At 56.7% G+C, this 18,057-nt stretch overlaps 1 protein-coding gene across 1 annotated transcript in view; it reads right to left on the bottom strand.

Moving 5' to 3' along the window:
- CDH22 (cadherin 22) overlaps positions 1-15,110 on the bottom strand; it is a 120,508-nt gene extending 105,398 nt beyond the window's left edge. Inside the window, exon 1 of the mRNA XM_045082141.1 lies at positions 14,784-15,110. The gene's annotated coding sequence lies outside the window, so the exon portion shown is untranslated. The remainder of the gene's footprint in view (positions 1-14,783) is intronic.
- Positions 15,111-18,057: the final 2,947 nt, after the last annotated feature.

Here is an 18,057-nt window from a genome sequence, read left to right as displayed (position 1 = left end):
GGTGACGTCCCAGCCAAGGTCATTCAGAGAATCGGGGGCAGGACTGCAAGCAGGACTCGGGCCCACGGCGCCAAGAAAAAGGTCTCACAGCCAAGCTCTCCTGCTGGACTCTCGCTCCTCCTGCGCCAGCGCCGGTGCCAACAGTGGGCCCGGGGCCGGCCCAGGCTGCCTGTCCTGCCATTGGCACAAGTCCCACGGGGGCAGCCTGTCCTTGCCCGCGCCCTCTGCTGTCACGCTGAGCGGAGGGCGCACTCGCCCCACCCCCAGCTTTGGTCACTCAGGCTCTGATACCAGAGAGCCCAGCGTTCAAATTCCTGCTCTGCCACATCCTGATTACAGGACATCCCCGACCCTCTGTTTCCCCATCTGCAAAATGGGAAGTTTGGGCCAGAGTCTTTCAAAGCCTCAACTAGCTCTGATGCTTTGGGTTTTGGACAAAGTGACGTATCATGAGTTTTGGTTCTGGCTGTGCTCCAACTCGAGTTGTCACTTTGGGCAAGTCACTACCCCTCTTTAGAACGCAGTTTCCTCAAAGGCAGCCAACATTGGAGCCAACAGAACTTCTCTCAACTGTGAATACTTCCCTGTCTTTCTTACACTGTCCCCGCTGAAATACTACTCACCCCACTGGCCACTGGGAGAACTCCTATTCATCCTTCAAGACTGAGGGGTGGCTGGGTGGCTCAGTCGGTGGAGGGTCTGCCCTTGGCTCAGGTCATGATCTTAAGGTCCTAGGATGGAGCCCCACATTGGGCTCCCTGCTCAGCAGGGAATCTGCTTCTTTTTCTCCCTCTGCACCTCCCTCCTACTTGTGCTCTCTCTTGCTCTCAAATAAATAAAATCTTGCAAAAAAAAAAAAAACAAAAAAACTGAGCCCAAGTCATTTGCTCCAGGAGGTTTTTCTTATTCCTACAAAAAGAGTCAATTACTTCTTCCTCCATGCTCCCTTAGTACTTACCACCTGCTAACCCTACAGAGCACCAGCGGGTGTTGGGTGTGCGCATGTGTGTCTGTGTGTATATGTGTCTTCCCTTGTAGAATAGAAGAGTCCTTGAAGATAGAGACTGGGTGTCCCTAATCCTTATATCCTCATGGCCCACATAGTGCCTGGCACAGAGTAGGTGCTCAATAAATGTTGAATAAATAAGAATGAATGAATGGCAGGAGGAGATGGTTGCCAAGACCCTGAGCGGTTCCAGCACTCTAGAATCCAGGGAAGGAAGCCAACCTCTCGCTGTCACCCAGTCTCACGTTCAGAAGACGGCCCCCACCCCCACTCCCAGCAAGTGCCTGCCGCCCCAGCCACCCCCGCAGTCTGCAGACCCAGCGAGTGCCTTGGACAGAGACCAGACGCTATTTAAAAAATGCTTTTATCCTCCGTGGAGCCGCCACTACAGGGAGCTGTCTGTGCAGACCTGTATCCCGCGTGCGCACGGAGACAAGGGATGGTAGAAAATCTTTGCTTCTCCCATTTTTCAGTCCATCCCAGGCTGAGGACCAGGCAGGGACCAGCATTCTTCCCATGTTATGCTCTTACGCAGCCTCAGACCCAAGCTCAGACCCAAGCTCCTGGTGGTGGATGGTGGGCTGACGGCCAGGACTTCAGAATTCCCTCCTGCTCTTATCTCCTCCAGGCATCTGTCCTCCCCTTCCTCTAAGCCACTGCTATCCCCCAGTTGTCCTCAACTCTCTCTTCCGGGAAGTTCTCCCACTGAAGAAAGCAGGTCTCTGCTCCCAGTTGGGGGGCAGTGGTGACAGAGGGAGAGAAGCTCCTGCGCTCTTTGAGATCTAGCCCTCCAGCAGCTATTTTCTGAAAAGTTGCAAGAATGCTTGTCGGAAGCTTAACTTCTCGGGGCTCAGTTTGTTCACCTGTAAAATAGGGTAAGAACGCCTACAAGATCAAGTCCTTTGAAGGGGAGGGCTCTGTGGTTTTCAGGTCAGTCCCTCAAACCAACACATCAACTCTAACTTCCACTGGATAACAGAACTCTGTGTCCCAATTGGGCTGCAGTCCTTCCTGTGTGACTCTGGGCAAAGTTCTGACGGCCTCTGTGCCTCTGGGTACAAAAGGAGCCGGTTTCCAGTTTCAGAGTTCCGGTTCAGCTTTGGGGGCCAGAGTCTCTAGGATGCTATCAGGAAGCCTCCTCCTACCCAAGGAAGGGGCCAGAGCCTCAGAGAGGAGGAGGTTGGGGAGGACGGTGTAGGAGAAGAGGACGTGTCCATGCCCGGGTGTGAGAGACGAGTTAACAGCTCAATTGTTATTTCAATTACACGGATTATTTGAAAACAATATTATGAGTTTCATCACTGACAACCCCAGGAAGTGGCTGCCATGGCAACCGGGGAAAAGAATGGCCCTGACCAGCCAATCAGAAGTTCCCGCCGTGCCCCCAGTTTGTACAAACTCTCTCTCCTCCAGGGCGGCCCTTCCCCTCCTCTGCGGTCGGAGGAGTCTTGGAAGGAGGACCACTCGGCAGAAAGGGAAAGGTCCAGTGAGGAAACTGAGGCCAAGGAGAAAAGGAACGCCAGGAGTTGGCTGTTTCTCCCCAATTCCTCAAGGTCAAGGACTGTGTGTGGTCCACAGTGCCCGCCCAGGGGCCCAGCACAGGCCTGGCTCAGAGCAGACACTCTGGAACTGGGCTGGCTCCAGGCAGGGCTGGGGTAGATGGGGGGCAGAGGGGGTGCTGCGGGACACCCCTCCATTCCTGGCTCAGCTAGACAGCAGGAGGGATTTCTCTGAGAGCCCCTGACAAAGTGTCTTTGTCACCCTTCATCAAGGAGAGAAGGCAACGGGCCTCGCCTTTCACTGATGGGAAGAGTGGTGGGTCCGGAGCCACCCCTGGGCTGGAGAAAGGGCAGGTGAAGCCCGGGAGGCTCAGTGGTAACAGCCAATGGCCCAGGACCCCTGTCCCTACTGCCATCTGCAGAGCCTGCTCCAGGTGCAGCCTTCCTCTGCCCCTCCTTCTGCAAATGAGGCACTCAAGTGGTCTCCAGAAAAAGCCTTGTTCCTTCAAGAACATCCCGTGCTCTCCTTACTCGGAAAGCGCCCGATTGGACTAGCAGCTGGCTGAGCCCTTGCTCTGCAAAAACTCAAGTCTGCAAGCCCGTTTCCTATCTTGCTCGAGCTCCCCTGCTGCCCACCCCTATGTCCTTGCCTCCCCATCATTTTTTACAGAACAAATCCTTTTATAGGCCTTACTAGAGCCCAGCACTGTTCTAAGCCCTGTACAAACATTCATGCATTTACTCTTCACCATGACCCTGGGAAGCAGGTACTGTGAAGATCATCCCCACTTTTCAGATGGGGAAACCGAGGAGGTTAAGTCACCGTGCAAGGGCACGCAGCTAGAGAGGAGCAGCAAAGGGACCCAGACCCAGACAGTCTGGCTCGGGAATCGAGGCTTGGATTTCCGAGTCTGTCTCAGGAATTCTGGCTCTCGGCTACTGTCCTAATTCCTCCTGACAGAAGATGGCCTGACCTGAGTCTTGCCTGATGGCCAGAAGAGTCAAGATTCCATTGTGATTGCTTTGCCAAGTGCTTGTCCTGAAGCTCATGCACCCTCTTTTTGCATCTTCTCAGTAGGGGAATGGAGGGCAGTCGAGGACAGAGCGGGCAGTGGGGGACATTGAAAAGGGGATATTCATAGCTACGTGCTGGCACTTGCAGCCCAAAGATCTGAGTGGGCTGTCAGGAGGTCAAGGGCACCTTCATCAGTTTGGTACCTACCGTGAGCAGCGCACCCATTACCTCACTCATTCCCAGTCACAAACCAGCAAGGGAGGGCTCGCTCTTCCCATTTTACAGATGAGGAAACTGAGGCTCAGAACATCAAAGACACTTGCTTGAAGGACTGGGGCCCAGATCTGTCTGCCTCTGTCTGCCTCTAGACATGGTTCCTGTCCTTGAGGGACTCTCAGGGAGACAGGACAGCCGACAAGGGCTCATGAAGGGCTGGGAGGGGGCATTCAGACTAAATGGAAGGCAGAGCTCAGCCCAGGTATCAAAGGCCTGCAGGCGGGATTGGACCTGGGAGCAAAGGCTTCGCTGGAGCAGGTGTGTGTCGGGGCTCGGCGGGTGACTATGTCAGACCATGGGATGGGGCCTCTAGTGCCAAGCAGATGGTTTGGAGCGGATGGGTGAGGCCACAGGGAGCCATTGCTGGCTTAGGAGCCTCTTTGCCTCCCTCCCGAGGCAGCCTCCCTCTCACACAGCGGAGCGATTTCCTAGAGCATTTTCTCTAATTTGTGATTGTTTTCCTAACCCAGAAGCAGCAAGAGTCTCCAGATTCTCCCAGCCCACAAGCTGAGCTGAGCGGCCAGAGAGGCTGGTCTCCACCGCCCCCAGTCCAGCCCACTTGGGGACCTAAGAGTCCCCCCTCCCCAAAGCCCCCCAGGCACAGAGCAGGCTGTGGGGAGGGTCTGGTGGGCTGACTGGGGGCGGCGGGGGGGGGCGCACAGCTGGGCTCTGCAAAGGGGGAGGGAAAACCCCCTGAGGACAAGGGGAGAAGATGAGTGTTCAGAAAAGTGACATAATTCTGTTAGGAACAAGGGCTGGCAGCTAAGTCAAGGAGCAAGGTGCTCAGAGAGGGGACACGGGTCTCCAGGAGGGAAAGGACTGGGGGCTCCAGGAGGGGCTGCCGGCTCCACAAGGGGAACGGGAGGCTCCCTGCCCTGGGAAGACAGTCTCCACAAGGAGATGGGGCTCAGAGAAAATGTGGGGACTGCGGAGGAAGAAATCTGGCTGGGGGCTCATGGGTTCAGTGCGGGGACCAAGGGCTAAATCAAAGGCACAGAAACTCCAGGAGGGGTCAGGTTGTGCAAGAGAACCCGGCCAGAGAGAGAAATGTTAGCGTGGGAAGGGCTGGGCTGGGCTGGGCGCTGGGTGAGGAGAGTGGGGGGGCCCTCCTTGGAAGGGTGGTTTTGAGAATTAAGTACAACTATCCCCTCCCAACCCATCAGATAGCTGTGCTGTTTGGTCCTGGCTCATCCCCGCCCTCAGTTTGTTTCCTTGGCCCACACAGGCCCCTTCCTCTAAAGATCCCTCACCTTGGTCCTTGGCTTCCCACACCCACCAGGCTCAGCCCCGAGTCCTTCTCCACTAGTCCATGAATGCCCCAGTGGGTATCTGTTCCCTCTGACTCTCCCACGCAGGTTCCGTGTCCTGGGCTGCAGCCCAAGGGCATTAGCGGGAGTACTTCGGACACCAGCAAGCATTGGTCAGGTAGTTCTCCCTCCAAGCTAACCTCATTCCCTCCAGCTGCAAGTGCAGCCCATGTCCTCTGTTCTATCCTAGGAATAGAATACAGCTGATCAGCAGGCCCCCTTTTATCAGGGCACCTGTTACAGCTTCAGGCATGATAAGTCTCTTCTCAGATTTCTCTCCTTTAGGAAAATGAATCCAGGTCCCTCCACTGGGCTTTTCTGATTACTATATTTATTATTAGGCATCTCCAAATGCTCATGGTTGGGCTTTACCAGAGCCTGGCCTACCGGAGGCTCACAAGAAGTGTATCTTGGATGGATGAATGAGTTGCTGGATTGATGGATGAATAACAAAGAGATGAAAAGACAGGTGTTAGTGGTGGTGGTGGGTGACATGTAGATAGATGGAGGGTGGAGGTGGGTGACCTGTGGGCAGATGGATGTTTAAATGGAGGTGGGTGGGCAGGCGGATGATGGGTGGATGGATGGATGGATGGATGGACGGACGGACGGACAGGTGAGTGGATAGATGGATGGATGGATGCACAGAGGTGGGTGGGTGGATGGATGGATGGATGGACGGACGGACGGACGGACAGGTGAGTGGACAGATGGATGGATGGATACACAGAGGTGGGTGGGTGGATGGATGGATGGATGGATGGTTTAGACAGGATGTTGGATCGATGAATGATCTCAGCCGGCATCTCAACTTTTCCCCATATCTCCCAAATATAGACTCCCTAACTTGATTAATGGCACCTAGGTTCTCTCAGACACCCAGGCCCGAGACCTGTCATATTTCACTTCTTCTTCATTTCCCAGAACCAAGCAGCTCTGAGACCTGTGGATCCGATTTCCTGGGTGCCTTTTCCCTTTGGCCCCAGTTCTCCATGAACTCATTTAAGGCCCCCAGCTGGTCTCCTGGACGACTTCAGCTGCCCATGCCCTGTGCTTCCTTTCTCCTTCCTTCAACCTGACCCTGAAACGAGGTCATTGGCATGACCTTCCTGTAGCTCAACTCCAGTCAACAACCTTTAATGTCTCCTCACTCCCAGGAGCTCCACACTTCCAAATTCAGCTGAATCGTCCGTTTGGGGGCCTCTCTTATTCCACTCCCTTATGTACTCTACACTAGGTAGCCTGGATGTGGCCCAGACATTCACCACACTTCCCTTTCTTTGCTCATGCTGTCCCTACCACTTGGAAAGCCCTCCCTGTCACCTCCACCAGTGGCAATGCCATCCTAGACTTCAACATACACCTCAAGCACTGCCTCCCCCATAAAACCTTCCCGAATCCCTTCAACTGGATACAATGAAGCAAGCCACTTCATGAAGACACATTTATTGAGCACCTACTATGTGCTCAATTGGCTTAAGGGCCCTCATGATGGGAAGGGGAGGATACAGGATGAGGAAGACACAATCTTTCACAGTCTGCTTCTGAGCGTGGAGGTACACACAAACACATACAGAAGTCAAGGGGAAAATAAAGGCAAAATAGTGTAATATTCACAGTTAATGACTACAGAGCATTCACTTTGGGCTAGGCACTGTTCTAAGGGCTTTCCTCCTAGGAACTCACTCAGTCATCTCAATGAACCTATGAGGTAGGTACAGATGAGGAAACTGAGGCCCAAGGCTGGGCAATTCTTCTAACATCAGCCAGCTAGTAAGCGACAGAGCAGGGACAGAAGTGAGCAGTCCCACTACTGGTCTGTGCTCCCAACAGGGCACCAACAGCAGGTGGCTGGACAGAGACATTCATGACGTGCCCTCTGACCTTCCAGTCCTCCTCCCCACTGTGATCTCCTCCCCTGCTGCTGGAGCCCTCAGCCCTGCCAGCTCAGGCGAGGAGTTTATGTGAAAAAAATGAAAATGAAAGAAAAGGAGACTTGCCGCGGGCCTCAGTTTCCCATCTACCTAATGGGGTTGGGCACATCTGCCCCTAAAGGCCTTTTCACCTCTAAAATGTATCATCCGAAGCCCTGGGAGCCTCTTGGCCTTGCGACCTGGCTGCTTGTCCCAGGAACTCCCTGTTGTCACTGGATCTGCCCCAGCAACCCCAGGGACGGTCACCCCAGTCATCTGAATCTGTCCGGCTCGTCAGTGCCCATCATCCTGTCTGCCCACTGACCTGCATCCTATCTACCTCGGCTCCCCATCCATCAGCCTGCCTGGGCCCATTCACCTTGTGTTCTCTGCCTGCCTGGTGTCTGTCACTCTGCCCATCACACACACACACACACACACACACACACACACACACACACGAATCCACAGAGAGGTAGGGTGGGGCCTCTCCTTTCTTGGGCCCAGAGAAGTCCAGTCTTAACATCAGAACCTACTTCCAGGAGCCAAAGCCATTCTCTGCCATCCGGCAACTCTCTCTTCCCTGGGGGACTCCCAGCTCCCTCCCTGCCAGGCCCAAGGGCTTCCTACTCAAGGAGTCTGATCAGAGCCACACACCTTCTGCCAAAATTATCCAAGGGGTCCCCAAGGAAATCACCGGACAAGACCGTGAAGATGTGTGTACAAGGATGTTCATCGCAGACCTGTTTGTAATCACAAAGTGTTGGAAACAACCCAAATGTCCACCAGTGGGGGCTGGTTAAATGAATTATGGGCCAGCCACACAATGGAGAACCACGCAGCTCTTAAAAAATGATGATGTAGATGTATATTTATCGAAATGGCAAGACATTCACAATATATTATCGAGTGAAAAAAAGCAGGTTACAAAGGCATATGTATAAAGCAAGATGCCATTTTTATTTTTTAAAAATCTATATATGTCAAGAAGGATATGCACTGAAATGTTAGCCAAGTGGTGGTGGGATTATGGCTAATTAAAAATACTTTCTTATATAAAAAGACACACACACACACACACACACAGAAGTTGACACATGCATATGGCGTCACTCTGTAGCTGACAGCCACCAGCCCCAGCACGGCACTAAGTCAGCCTTTGTCTGTACTTCTGCTCTTCCCTCCAATCCTAGGAGGTAGGTTTATTAAAGCCATTTTGCAGATGAAGAAACAGAGGCTCATTCAGCTCGTACATGGCAGAGTCAGGATTTTTAAACTTGGCTTTCTCTGACCCCAGAGCCCATGACCTTAATCAGGAGGTTGTCGTGTCCTCTCATTTTGTTTCTTTCTAACTTGCCTGTTTTAAGAAAAATGACATATATTTACTTGGGTGAAGAAATGGCAGAAGTTAGTAAGACATGGAGCAAAAAAGGAGACACGGCAGCGTGCCCTCCACCTCTGGCAGGCTTTCTGCTGGGCCCTTCCTTCCCTCCTCCACAGGTGCCTGAGTCTTGGGCCCATACAGCTTGCAGGGGAGGGAATGGGCCGCCCTGGAGAGGACTGGGGCTTACTGGGGAGGACTGGGGCTTATGTATTGCAGACGGCAATGCTCCCCAAGCCCACGTTTAATTCAGAGAGGGTAGGGAGTGCTCGCCTTGTGCCTTATGTCGTCCTAGACACTGGATTGGCCCAGATGGAAAAGCCTGGTGCCCACCTTTAGGATCTTTTCATCAACGGCCGGATTTCTCAACCTCAGCTCTATCAGCAATTTGGGCTACACGATTCTTGGTTGAGGGGGGCTGTGCCCTGTGCCCTGCAGGATATTTAGCAACATCCCTGGCTTCCACCCACTAGATGCCAGTAGTAGCCTCCTATCCAGCTGTGACACACAGAAATGTCTCCAGACATTACCAAATGTCCCCTAAGAGGCAAAACTGCCCCTGGTCAAGAACCATGGATCTCGGGGATAATAATACCAAGGAGGCAGTAAAAGGAAATCTAAACGAATTGCTGCGGGGCTCAGTATAGGTAGGAGGCATTTTGGCCTGGAAAGGCCAGAGAAGTCTTCCTGGGGCGCACCTGTCCTTGAAACGTGAGGGTCCCTCAAGGTTCTTTTCATTCTACAGACTATCCTGCATGATCTCGCGTGTTCTGTGGGTTTGAAGATCTACTTCCGGCCTTGAGCTCCCAGGATGGGTCCAGTCCTTCCTGCACAACTGCGCGTCGGGCATCCCTACCAAATGTCCCAGCAGCGTGGCCTCAGCCTCTCTCGAAAGTCCCTCCTCCCAAGACCCTCCTCCCAAGACCCACACAGCCTCCCGAGTCATAAACAGGGCTCCCCTGATCTCCCACATCCAGAAAGTCTCTCAGCCCTGTCCATTCGGCTCTGCCAGCCCTTGTAGGTCTTCCTCTGCTACCCCCCGCCTGGCCACCAGCAGAGCCGGACCCCATCTTCCCCACAAACCATTCTCCAACCAACAGCAGGGCAAGGTTTCTAAAGGCAAACCCCACCATGCTGAAAACCCTTCAGTGCCTCCCCCACTGCTCCCCAACCAAGTCCAGTCTCCCCGTGTGGTTTCCAAGACCCACGGGGACCTGCCTGCTGTCCACCTTGCTGGCCTTACCTCCTGTAACCCACACTGCATCCCAAACTCTGTATGTTCCTCTTTAGGCAACTGAACTTGCCGTTCCTCCAATATTCCTCCTCCCCTCTGGGCCCCGGTACCCCTTACCTCTTGGCGCGGAGCCTGCTTGCCCTGCCCGCATCCTCTATCCCTGCGCTCATCCCCCAGATCGCTGCTAACCAACCAACAGGTCCCTGCTTAAACACCCCTTCCTCCAGGAAGCATCGGGAGGCCCAACCCTTCCCCTGGGGCCACAGTGGGCTCTTGAGAACTGTTTGTCAGTCTCCTTTCTGGGACTACCGGGTTCCTCTTAGCTGGGATCCTGTCTACTCACTCACCATTGTGTCGCTAGCATCTACTACAATGCTTAGCACAGAGTGAACTCCTAGCATGTATGTGTAAATCTCTATTTTTAACGGGATAACGAACGGAAGGACGGTAGACAGACAGACGGGTAGGTAGATGCAAGGAATAGGTCCTACCTGAGTCGGATTTTTAATGATTTGAAAGATCTTCAAGGGAAGGGCGTTCAGGTAGAAGGCAGGTGTGGCTGAGCGCGGGAGGGTCGGATTGGAGGCACAGTGGGAGATAAAGGAGGATGCAGACGGATTACAAGGACCTTGAATGTCACGGTGCAGAGTCTGGACTTAATTCAGTAGGCGATGGGGAGCCATGGAAGGGTTTTAATCAAACAAGTGACACGATCCCACCTGCGTTAGAGAAAGATCGCTCTGGCTGCAGTAGGGATTGCGGATCGAGGCTGGGAGACCAGGGAGGAGGCTGCCACCAGGCAAAGTCGGCGAGGTCTGAGTCAGAGCAGGGAGCGTGGGGCGGATGGAAGTGGGGGAAAGGGAGAGACCAGGGTGCCGTGAATCTGTGGGAATCGGGCCCACGTCTGGATGCCCCAACTGCACGCAGGGACTGGGCTGTCCCTTGAAGGATCCTGAGGTCAGAGACGGATCCTGGTGATTTCAACAGAATTCCATCTTCCTGCAGGCGTGCGGGCAGCCAAAGTCAAGCTCAAACCCAGAGGAACACCCTGTTTGGGCATCTGGGGGGAGCCAAGGGACACCAACAGAGGGATGACAGTGACAACAATGCTTCCTTTACGGAGTATCCCGCATTCCAGGCACAACGCCGGCACCAGACACACTGTGCACATTGAATCTTCACACAACCCAAAGAGGCAGGCATGTCTTCCCCGCCCCCCTCCATTTCACAGAGAAGGAAACAGCCTCCAAGAGGCAAAGTAATTTGCCCAAAGTCACACAGCCAGAAAAATCACAAATCCAGGCTGGCCTGACGCCCACGGCCGTGTTCTCAGTCAGTTATTTATATATACAATAGAGGGAGCTGGTAGCCAACGGATGAGGGAAGGTTTGTGGGTCTGATGAGGAAGCAAGAAGTTCCCAGCCCAATCCCAGAGTGAGAGCAGGAAGGGGCCTGCTGATGGGGCCTAAAGGAACAGCGGGGGTGGGAGGAGAGACAGAGAGGGAGAAGGATTTCACCCTGGTCACTACACTGCCTGTGCTCAGAGACCCAGATTCAAATATTCAGAAAGGTGTGCCCCACAGTGAGAGAATTGTGAGCAGTGAGTGTGAGAGAAGGAGTAAGCTGTGCTTAATCTCCAGTTGGGCCACCTTAGTGGGAATTAAAGAAAGGTATCTTCCCCTGGGGGCATTAGCCTTACAGACCTATGGCCCGTTAGTATATGAAGACTTTCCTGTGAGGGAAAGATGTTCACTTCTCCAGAAGTACATGGTCTGCCTTTATGGCACCTGATTTGTTGAGTGGAGCTTATGATGGATTTCAGCCTCTATTCTCCTACACAGAGTGCCCTCGGAGAATCGACAACCTGTGCAACTGTACACGACAGCTATGTCTCCAACCACTCTGTCCTGTATCCATTTCCCAGCAGCCACTCTGCACCATCCTGAACCAGAAAATATTTCCTCTGACATATAGGGCTTGGACCATTCTACAGACAAGTCTCTTTTTAATCCTTGCCTCCTCCATGGGGAAAAGAAAAAGTCTGATTACACCCACTGCCGCGATGAAAAAGTTGAGGTTGGAGACTGTCCTGATGGTGGGAAACAAACAAACAAAAAAACATACAAGGCCTTCTTCTGAGAGGCCTGTATCAAAACACAAAGTTCCAGGAAGCAGAGGCCTCTAATCACGAGCTCCATCTTAAGGGCGCTCAGATGTGCCCAGGAAGGCGGAGGGTATGCCCACCCTCACTGGGAGGAGGGGGCTTCTCTCCCCCTCCCCTGGGTCTGGCCTAGGTCTTCTCTGTCTGACCCGAGTAGAATCGTGGTCTTGTCCCTGACCCCTAGCGCCCTCTTAGGGTCAACTCCGGGGCAGGACAGGGAAGTCCCCAGCCCAAGCCACCTCCTTAGGATCTCCTCGTCCCTCAGAAGCCCCTGACTCTGTCCTCAGCCCCCACCCCCGCCCACGCCAAGAGAGCCGGCTGCTGCCCGAGTTATATAAACAGGAGTCATTCTCTCTCTCTCTTTCTCTCTCTCAATACCTGAGGCTGCATTTCCGGATGGAGCTTCCTGATAGATGAGAAAGGAGGAGAAAAGAAAGAACAGAGACAGGACAGGAAATTCAATTGGCAGACTCCTATCATCCATGTGCTAAATAAATGGGCTGTTCCAAACTTGGCTAACTGGGAAGTGACAGCCCCCCCCCCCGGGGTCCCTGCCCAGCCCTGTCGGCAAAGGCCTCTGGAAAGCCAGAGTGATGGCCAGCAGATTGGAAGTCCTACCTCTAGGCATGATCATTCCAGACCACCAGAAACACTGGCGATCACACACTTTATGGAAGGGCTGAGACTTGCTTGGGGCTGCACCACACCTTTAGGGGCCCAGCTATGTCCTCGGTGTCTATTCCTTAGGCTTCTGCACCAAAAACACTCGGACAGCTTCCCCCTGCGTACTGGCTTAGGAGCTTGGTGGGTTGAAACGTAAACACCTCTTGCATTTAAGCAAAGTATCTTCTTGTTCTGCTTGCCATTCAAAGGCAAGAACCAGCTCCACTTCCCCCCTCCCCCCAGACCTGCCCTACATATAAGGAGAGCTGGTGAGGCCTGGAAGTCAGGGCTCCTGGGCCCCCATTCTGGCTCTGGATGGAGCTTACTTTGTGACCCAGGCTTCGGTTTTCCCTACTTCTAGATGGGAAGGAGGGAAGCCCAGGTGGTCGCAGTGCTGGGAATAGGGGAGGGAAGGGGTTTCTTGTCTGCAAGAGTTGGGAGCCCTGCAGGAGAGGCAGCTGGCCCTTGGCAGAGAGAGAGACCTGGTTGGCTTTGCAAAGTACCTTCCCCAGAGATGTTGGCAGAGGTGGTCCCAGAAGGACACACAGACTCCCTCATGAAGCAGTGTTTAAATGTTGACTATGGCTTGACCTGCCAGGAAGAATGGAAGAGGAGCTTCCCAGACCCTGGGAAGGGAAAGGAGTCGGGGTGGAGTGGAGAAGTGGCCGGCGCCGGCAGGGGGCTGGGGAGCAGGTGACCGCGACTGAGAGAAACTGGGGCAGGCCCGGTGGCAGATGAGCGGGAGAGATACGGTCATAGGTGAGCAAAGACCAAAGGATGTCCTTACAGGTGTAGAGGCCAAATTCCAAGAAGGGCTGGTGGATAGGAGTAAAAGTTGGAGGGGGGAACTGATGGACAAGTGTAGGGGGTACCAATGAGGAAAAGAGGGGCACGGTGGTTAGCAAGGAGCCTCTGGGTTCCAAGGCCATGGTGATGCTGGTACTGGGCAGGGACTCAGACTAGAGGGGGAAGAGGATAAGATCCAGAACCCGGTTAGAGACCCACCGAGGGTGAGCAGCAGGCAAAGCCCTCAAATGGGCCTCGGCCTGTGCTGTGTACCTTGGCCAGCCTCAGGGACCCGGAAGTGCTGGAATAGGACCCAAAGAAACCGGAGTCGGCCTGCGCAACCTCTGGCCGGCCTGAAGGGCTGGAAGGGCCGACTGTGAAGGAAGAACCAAGAACCTTCCCAGAAGCACGAGTGTTTGAAGCCTCGGGGCAGCTTCAAACTGCGGCGTCTCTGCCCGCCACCAGGGGGTGCCCTGAAGCTCGGGGAGACCTCGGGGGACTCCGGATGAGCTCCTCCCGCCGCAGCCCGGCCTGGAGGTCTCCAGCCGCGCCCTAGTTGGGGTAGGGACCTGACAGTGCCAGATTAGAGGAAGAAGGGAGGTGAAGTCTCGAGGCGCTAGGGAGACAGGTTCCGGCCGTGCTCACCGCCGGGTGCCGGGCACCAAGCGTGCCCACAAAATCTACAACTACCCCTTCAGCGTCCCAGCCCCAGAGGGTCAGTCCCAAGTGGCCGTCCCCTTGGACGTGAGGCCGTCGGGCCCGATCCTTCGCCTATGCAGGGGCAGTGTTCCCGGAGCCCGATCCTAGGGAAGACGGCAGCGCGGCCCCTCGCTCACCGCGGGTCCGCCGGCCGGTCCGACGGCCCGAGGGCGGCCGGGTCGCGCTGATGGAGCCGGCGGGGGTCCCCGTGAGCCAGCTCCCCGCTCCCCACGAGGTGGCCGCAGCCGTGCGTGTCGCCGCGCCTCAAGTCTGCCTCTGGATGCCCCCGGACGCGGCACGACCTCGCACACACACACACCGCGCGCTCACGCTCGCGCCGTGCGGTATTTCCCGGCCCCGGACCCCGCCTCTGGGAGGGGCCCGGCAGCGGAGCCCGGGCAGCAGGGGGTGGGGGCGCGGGGAACGCCTGGGTCCCGGCCCCCGGGTAGGAAACGCGCGCCCCTTCCCCAGCCCCTCTCCGCACGCGGGCTCGGCTCCCGGCACTGCCACCCCGCGGCCCACGGGGGGTCCCGGCGGCTCCGGGCGCGCGGCGGGCGGGGCGGGGTGGGGGGGGGCGGGGGGCCGCGGGCTCCGGGCCGAGAGGCAGCTCGGCTCCGCGCCGGGGAAAGTTTGGACGTGGGAAACTCCCTCCCGCCCGCCCCGCCGAGAGGAGGGGGCGCGCGGGGGCCGGGCGCGGGCACCCGGGCTCCCCCTGCGGCGGGAGGCTCGCCCCCCGCGCCGCCCGCCGAGCCGCTCCCGCCGGCCAGGGGGTTCCCTCCCGGCCGGGCAGCCTCCCCTCGGCGGCGATCCGGCCGCCCCTCCCGCGGCGCCCCGCGCCCTTACCTCGGGGAGCGGCCCGGAGCTGCCCCCAGTCCTGCCGCCTCGGGACGCTGCGTGCGGCGGGCGAGTCCGGAGCCCGGCGGCCGCCCGGAGGAGCCGGAGGGAGAGCGGGCGCGAGAGGGGGAGCCGCGGCGGCGTGTGCGCGCGTGTGTGTGTGTGTGTGTGTGTGAGAGAGCGAGAGAGCGAGAGAGCGAGGGAGTGAGCGAGCGGGAGCGAGGGAGTGTGCGTGTCTGACTAGGGGGGAAGTGTGCAAGGGACGGATCCCTTCCTTCCTCCCGCAGCCTCTGGTGGAGACTCGGAGAATGCAGCGCCCGCCGGGCAGGAGCGCCGCGCCGCGCCGCAGGCGGCCGTGGGGCCGGGACCCCGCAGCCCCGGGAGCCCCGGCCCCCCCCCCACCCCCCCGCCCGGGTCGCGCCCCTCCCCCGCCAGGGAGGGGCCGGCCTCGCCAGCGCCCGGGGCGGCCCAGACCCAGGAAACCCCTGGGGTGGGGTGGGGGGGCGGCGCCCCTCCTTCCTTCGGCGCCAGATCCGCGCGAAAGGAGCGCCCCCAGGAGGGGGACCGTCTCCCTCCCGGCCTGGCAGCTCCCCAGAGGTCCTGCTTCCAGACCCGACCCTTCCCCCTCACCCGACTTTCCTGCGTCTAGGGCTCCCCGTTTCCCTCCCACTCCTATGGGAGACGGGCTGCAGAGGAGAGGGGGCGCAGGGGAGGGAGGGGGGCATGCTTCTCCAGGGGCCGCCCTGGCTGACCGCCCGGAAAGGCCCCTGCACACAGCCACCAGTTTCAGATGCAATCACTGTGCTTTGAAGTGGACAGAGGCCGGGGGTCCAGTCCCCAGGGAGGTGCTAGGTCAGCTGTCCCAGGAAGGGAACTGAGGCTTTTCCTCTTGGCGGGGTTGGAGAGGTGATGGACATCCCTGCAACTGAGGAAGTAAGCAGGCGAGGCAGCCCTATCCTAAGGTTTAGCGCTCCCTTGACCCCCAGGGCCTCCCAATAACCACCCCCGCCCTCCCCACTTCCCTGAAACACCAAGCAGGCCCGGTTTCCCATTCTCTTGAAACTCCAACCACCGCTGCTATTTCCATCCTGCCCGGCTGGATTCTCCCCGCTACAGTGGCTTCCTCTTCAGCCTCAGTGGGGAGACCCCCCCCCCATCAGTTCACGCATGAGGTTGTTGGGTAGCAGGTAGGCTAGGATCAGCAGCTTCCATAGGTCCACGCCTTGTCCTGGGTTGGGGGACGCCTGAGAGCCGTCAGATAGGCAGGTGCAGGGTAACAGGGGGCACCACCGCCATCTTCCTCTGTCCTGCCCTGCTGTCACCCACTACACACAGACCAATGTCTGATCAGCCGCTGAAGTTCAGGGCAAGAGAGAGCAGGACCTGCCAGGGCCCCAGTGGGTACACACACACCCCACCTCCCCCCCCCACCCCACCCCCAGGCCCAGCAGGCTCTAGCTCACTCCTGTCGCACACTCACCCTCCTCCCTTCTCTAATTTCCATCTCCAGCCCCTTGCCTCCTCCCTGCTGACTGGACTCTTCTCTCCCCCTGGCGCCCCTTCCTCTAAACTCCATCACACTTCTGTTTATTTTGAGATTTATCCTCCATCCTGCCAGCCCGGTCCCTGGTCCCTCCCTCTCTCCCTCTCTCCGATTAGGTTGATCTCTCCCAGCCCTGCTTTGTTTGGCCCTCCTTCGAGCCCCACCCCCCCCACTTCTCTCCTCCCCTCTTCTCTCTCTTCTTAGCCTCCCCTCTTTGGTGCTTTCTGAGACGTGGAGGCCAGCCCTCCCAGAGGCTTCTCCTCACTTTCTGTTCTCTCTCCTCTTGGACTCACTTTCTTTGGCCCTTTGGTCCAGCTGCCCTCCCTCCCTGCCCCCTGTTCCTGACCCAGCTAGAGTGGGCTGTTCACAGAGGGGTCAGACCTACTTAATCATCCACAGGTAGTTCTGGCCTGGGACACTGGCTTTCACATCTGCATACATACAGTAGGTGCTCAATAAATGTTTATTGGATGAATTACTCTCCCACCTTTCCTCTGATCTCTCTCCTCTCCTCGATTCTCCCTGGGACTCTATCACATGCCCCACTGCTTTTCCTCTCTCAGCAACTCCTCTTCTCAGACTCCCACCATTCCCTCCAATTCCTCCTTCCTCCACATGTCCCCGAGTGGCCACTCCATGCCAGGCACTGTGCTAGGCTCTGGGCACATACCCAGGTCCCGGTCAGCGACTACTGAGCCCTGGCTGTGGGCCGTGATTTTGCTTTAAGTTCTCACAACCGGTTCTAATACGAGCCCCCCCCCCTTTTTTTTAAGATTTTATTTATTTATTTGACAGAAATCACAAGTAGGCAGGGAGGCAAGCAGGGGGGGGGGGAAGCAGGCTCCCTGCTGAGCAGAGAGCTTGATGGGGGGAGGGGGGCTCCATCCCAGGACCCTGGGATCACGACCTGAGCCTAAGGCAGAGGCATTAGCCCACTGAGCCACCCAGGCGCCCCACGAGCCCCCTTTTTACAAAGGAGGAAGCTGAGGCACAGGGTGTTGAGACCTTAAGGTCACACAGACATTAAGACATGAAGGTCACACAGCCGGCAAGAAGTGAGGTCAAGTTGGTGTTCTCTGGGCTGCACCTGGGCTGGGAGAAGGTGAGTGGGGACTTCAGCTGCCATGTAACAGGGGCGGCAAGAGGCAGGGGTGACAGAGGCGGCCCCAGGCAGAGAACAGTGGTGGCCACGAAGGCTGCACGAAGTGGGGCAGGCCACCTCCTCAGTGTTGTCGCGCAGATCAGAGGAGAGGGTAAGAGCAGTAGTTGACATCTAGGGAGCACACGCCCTGTGCTGGCCGGGTCAAGTGCTTCACACGGATGACTTCAGTTAATTCTCATCGCAACCAACTTGTAACTGTATAGTCGGGGAAACCAAGACACAGGGAAACTGTGTCGCCTAGGGTTGCACAAGTACTTGGTGGCAGAGCTGGGGGGTTTAGAAGGAAGCAGGCTGGGACCTGGGACCAGGGCCTGCCCAGAGCTAGCTCTGTTAACATGGGAGGGTCAGAAAAATGCTTTGTTATGGGGGCTGTCCTGCACGAGGGAGGAAGTTTGGTGGCATCTCTGGCCCCTACTCACTAGGCCCCAGTAATGTGCCTCCCTCCTTGTGACAACCAAAAAGGTGTCCAGGCATTTGTCACTTGGTGGGGGGACAAAATCACCCCCAGCTGGGAGTCCCTGCTGTAGTCTGACTGGTTTAAGTACAAGGCCTGCGGCAGGGTACCTGGAGGGTTGGAA

Source organism: Mustela putorius, unplaced genomic scaffold, assembly GCF_011764305.1.
Source record: "Mustela putorius furo isolate JIRA1106 unplaced genomic scaffold, ASM1176430v1.1 tig00000592_pilon_pilon_pilon, whole genome shotgun sequence".
Lineage (NCBI taxonomy): Eukaryota > Metazoa > Chordata > Mammalia > Carnivora > Mustelidae > Mustela > Mustela putorius.
This window is presented reverse-complemented; position numbering and strand designations above follow the sequence as displayed.